Below are 5,301 nucleotides of genomic sequence, written 5' to 3'. Positions count from 1 at the left end.
TGCATTGATTCCACAAAGTGATCCTGAGACATATACAGTTTTCAAACATCAACCTGTCATTGACATTTAAATAGAGTCCATTTCACCCATTTCTCTTCACATTGCTCTGCCTGTACTCTTAATCTGTGTGTTAGTTGTTCCATCACATACATCTCACTCACAATTTTCAGCCATTCATCTCGAGTTGGGGGACCTGGTTTATACCATCTTTTTGTAATGGCTTTTTTGCAGGCCGCTATCAAGATTTTGAACAAGTATCTGTCTGTTCTTGCCACAATATTTCCAGCCATATTACCAAAATACCATAATGTTGTTTTTAACTGATTGCTTTCCACAGATCATTGTAAAAAGAGATGGTATCCAATACATAAGATCTCCGACATTTGATTGATTAAAAAACCCCTCTGTATATGCAAATAGGTTGTGGTATGTTGCATTGTTTTGATAAAAATGCCAAACAGTAGCCAGGTCATTTCCAAGAACACAATGTCCCTTCTGCTGACATTTTGAATTTCTGAATGGTTGGTGTGTTGGTAAAGTGAAAAGATCTATTGTCTAACCAATCAACTCTATCATCTGTACTGCATGAGTTGGTCTGACCTTATCTAGTCTGCCTTGTAGGAGGCATGTTAAGAATGGCATGACAAATTCGAGCAATTGTGAAGCCACTTGTGCAGGGCACAGGTTATCTGATGCTGTGATGATGTTTAATCTCTTTACTTTATCCATGGTGTATCCTTCATGCTGGCGAGAGATTGTTGATAGAGTGAATACTATTGATACAGTCAATCACCCTGAAAGTCATCACCATTTTTTGGTTTACAAAAGATAGTATCCTGATTGACTGCACTTGGCTGAGAGCCTGGTCCGAGCCACTATATTTGTTTTTTGAGCACACACAGTAAACTGGCAGCTAGAGGATTGTGAGGAGCAAATTGCAAAATTTTACAAAAAGGGTATTAGATTAGAATCACAGACTGCGCCTTTAAAATAGGACTTTAAAAATGATCGGTAATTATCTATATCAACTGATAGGAAAACAGTTATCATGAAAATGTGTTTAGCTATACTGCCCAGCCCACACCATAGAATAGCTTCCCACACAAAGTTATTTACATACCAAAAATTGAGAATCAAGTGGCTGCTTTAGAGTCATTTACAGTCATTGAGAATGTTTTCCAACTCAGCCATTTATTTGTGGAAGCTGATCTGTAAGGGATCCGTGTACCGCTGTACAATCTAAAAAGAGAAGCTCATTTGGCCTCATGCAAAGTAGCCAGCGGTGTCATCAGGATCAGAGATTACAATAGGACTTTTGTGAAGAGTGAGCAGTTGGATGAAAACACCATCATGTACACTACAATTAAGTCTGCGATACGACTCCAGCCTCCAATCAGTCTCAGCAAATAAAATGCAAATATTTTCAAAAATCGAACATTGAACTGCAGTGGCCATTTAAAAGGTTTTCGTCAATGTTCGCATTGGAAAACATACCACTACACACTACTAGGGTCTGGGTTTCATGTTAACACCACAAGCTCACCCCTAGCCGTCAGTGCAGCAGCCCAATACATCCAAACTCGTCTCTATCCTTTATGCACAACGCATTGATCGGAGGAATATTTCGTACTGCCATAGCCTAAGCATACCTTATAAAAGTTGACACTTTAAAAATGTCGTCCATATGACAGCAGTGCGTTGTGGTCTGGTACCGTCAAAATCGAACACATCATCACATTGGCTACCAGTAGGCATGACGGCAGCCAGGGTGATGAATACATTACAGTAAGGCACTTTGCGTAGCTAAGCTGGATACACAAACTTTTAACATTCACTATACGAACTGTAAAAATACTATTTAATGCACATATATTGTCACCTTCCCCTATAACGTTACCATAAACAAATGTTATGACGCAAACTTTCCGGTTATCGTTGATCTTCCTGATTTTCCTCTCACCCAAGCCAGCTAATGTTAGCGAGCTAACTTACAGAGGTCCATTAGGAATCTTTCGGCGTAGTCTACGCAAGGACATTTGGTTTTCTATTATGGCTCTTATATTATACACTCAAACGTACACATCTACATCTCCAACGACTTACCGTCTCACTAAGAATTCGATCTCTTGCATTAATCCAAGCTGGCTGCAGGAAGTACCTGACAATAGAGTCCGCACGCGTCATGTTAATGCCGGTGTTACGAGTCGTTTGGTTCCAGGGCACTGTGTATCTCTGGGCGGAGTTTCTCTGGAACACCAAGCGAGTCCTACAGTGTGTGTAAGTCGACCGGAAGTTTGTAGTTTTCAGCATTTTAACACTTGCTGGTTCCAAAGAAAAAATCCCTATGGAAAAAATGAATGGGTTTTCGCAAAATCGGCGAAAATAAGGTGTGTGCTAAACAACGCCAGAAGAAATCCTAGGCAAACCGTTTGGTGAGTTAAAGTGTAACAAGCTGTTGTCTTGTCTCGTAAAAATAAAGACATTGGTACCAATAAGCCAAAGCAGAAAAAAAGACAGGCTGTCTCAAGAAGCATGTGGGTCTCCAGAGTGGTATCCATGGTTACAGATAACTCTTTACTCACACACTGCGGTTTCTTAAGAAACTTAACTTAAATGTCACCCATCCGCACCAGCTGGTGATCCCCATTGCCCAAACTGTTGACGGGATTGGAGAATCTTGTGAATCCAAAGCCATATCTGACATCTTCTCCGCAAGTAAAGCAATGCAGCACTAATTGCTACCACCTCTGGCTGATCCATAGTGGCATTATTAATTTGAAGCACAACACTATTTATAGTCAACGTTTTAATTCTAAAAAGCTTATTTTAAGCAGGAATGCAATTAATTTGCTCAAAAGAACACTAATTACACTAGACACTAAAGTTCTACAAGGCCACAGTTCAGATCACCCAAGACCACAATTACTGTAGGCTACACACATGTCAAGGTTAATTACACACCAAGGCTAGTAAACGTGTCCCATAAACTGTATGTTGAAATTTGACTTAATCACTTAGGACTATCAACAAAAGTCACACAACACAGAAATGGCTTTTAATTATTATTATTAATTTTAAATTAATTTGTTAGTGTGTATTACCAAACATGTTCATTTCTTTACGTCAACTATCGATTTATTGTCTTCAGATTTAAAAGGTTAAGATTGACATTTAAAAGATTTGTGGTTATGAGGTTAACTTCGATCTTACTTGTGGTCAGTCGGCACAAAGATGCCTGTGAACATGTTTGTTTGCTTTGCGGCCCCTTTAAATAAAGTTTGCAAGACGAAGCATTCAGAAGGAGCTTCACCAAATAGGGTTAATAGTCCAGGCAAAATAGCGTTTTACAACAGACTAATTGTAAAATAATTTTTTTTCAGCATAGATCATTTCTATGAGGTGTCCAGAACAACATACTAAAAGTCCTATGAATCCTAGTTGAGGAAATATGTTTTTAATTCTCATCAATCACTTTTATTATAACAATGGCTTCCAGTAAATCACAGAATTGACTTTAATTAGAACCCTTTTATTAGAACACTGGCTTCCAGTAAATCACAGAATTGACTTTAATTAGAACCCTTTTATTAGAACACTGGCTTCCAGTAAATCACAGAATTGACTTTAATTAGAACCCTTTTATTAGAACACTGCTGCTTGTTGATACATCACTAAATGGGGCAGGACCAATGAGCTCTCAGAAAAGACCGCTATACACAGCTGATAGACCTCTTAGATCACTGGAGAAAAACCTGTTGGCAATACCTACTGTCAGAACGAAACATGGTGAAGCAGCCTTTAGCTGGTATGTTGTTCAGCTCTGGAACCAACTTCCTGGTAACATCAAAGGTGCTCCAACTGTGAGGTGGGGAAATTAAGAGTCCTGAAAAAGGCAGTAAGAAAATGGTTTGGGGTGCCATGTTGTCTTTGTGTGGAAAAGTCATTTTGGAGTTACCAATGACCAGCTTAGTCGAGGAGTTCAAATGTGCTAACACCAGCCGGGAGATGCCTGTCACAGTAACTAGCTTTGTTCGGGGACAAGAAGAGGACGCTAGACGCACAGCAGTGGCTGGTTATTTCAAGCAAAGCAAGGGCAATAATGGATGAACTGGCATGATGTCAAGACAAGGAAGATCAGCTGGAGAGAACTTTGGGCTATGGACACTAACCACATTCATTTCATCATGAGAGCCACTTATGATGTCCTCCCAACTCCACAGGACCTCAGTCAGTGGGTGGGTGAAGACGGAAGCTACCATATATTCTGTCTGGGCGTAAAACTGGCTGACCCAGGATCACTACATGTGGAGGCATAATCAGGTTTTGAAATCATTTGCGTGTTTTTTTGAGAATAAAGGATTTGGCGTCTATGGTTGGGCATTTGTTATATTGGTTAGGTTAGGTTGTTGGGTATTTGCATGTGACAGAGAGGAATGGTCGCGAATGAGAGGAATGGTCGCTGTTGGAAGTCTTCAACCATTAGCACAAGACATTTAACATCTTTTCCTATATACTGTATATTCTGAGAACACTGATTCCAAAAATTCTAATTTTTAAAATTGGATTAAAGAGAATTTTGCACCAAACTCATGAGAAGCTTTAAAGACCATCTCTGCCCCTATTATTTAAAGATTCTAAGGCTAATAGTAAGTCGCAATAGTTCTAAGGCAGCCATATGGCATCTGTTTTGGTTTACAAAAATGTGCCATCCTCATTCATAAAGAAAATGGAATTGGTAATACCACCCTCTGAATACTTTGTCAACAAGAAAACAACTGTGAAATGTTCAATCACACTGATAAAATCATGAAAGCTTACAGCTAAGGGACCTTGAATGAGTATTCTGATGAAAAACGTGTCAATTTAGTTGAAATTTCTCAATAAGTCTTTGTTTTAATCTGGATACAACTGTATGTATGTTGTTTGCCATTAACTTACTGTCAAAGGAGTTTGCAAGTATTGGTTCAAAAGACCACATAAAAACATTTAACCATCATAAACCCAAGACACAGTGGGAATGACTAATGACCCAATAATGGGATTTAGAACTTTCAGTGGCAAGACTACATTCTCTCATACATCTCCTCTCAGTGCCCCTCCAAACTGACACTGGATCAGGGTTTTCTGCAGACTTTGGGCTGGAAGCAGAGAGCATTTAAAAACAGCACTGAGGTCAGTTTTACAGGGGTAATACAAAAATAATACATCTGCAGGTGTTGGTTATTTACACTATTTCTTTTCTGTGAAACGTCACATATGAAGCACATGGCAGTTATACAACAGGGCAAATATAACATAATG

General features: G+C 39.1%; 1 protein-coding gene across 2 annotated transcripts in view; it reads right to left on the bottom strand.

The window, feature by feature from the left end:
* gfod2 (glucose-fructose oxidoreductase domain containing 2) overlaps positions 1-3,986 on the bottom strand; it is an 8,714-nt gene extending 4,728 nt beyond the window's left edge. The window contains exon 1 of one of the 2 annotated variants that reach the window (XM_031569758.1): positions 3,770-3,986. The gene's annotated coding sequence lies outside the window, so the exon portion shown is untranslated. Of the gene's footprint in view, positions 1-2,103; positions 2,315-3,769 lie in introns of those variants that run through there. The other variant, XM_031569757.1, reaches the window with a different exon arrangement.
* Between the last annotated feature and the right edge of the window lie 1,315 nt (positions 3,987-5,301).

This window comes from Clupea harengus, chromosome 6 (genome assembly GCF_900700415.2).
Source record: "Clupea harengus chromosome 6, Ch_v2.0.2, whole genome shotgun sequence".
Classification (NCBI taxonomy): domain Eukaryota; kingdom Metazoa; phylum Chordata; class Actinopteri; order Clupeiformes; family Clupeidae; genus Clupea; species Clupea harengus.
Note: the sequence above shows the minus strand (reverse complement) of the source record. Positions and strands in the feature narration are given on the sequence as shown.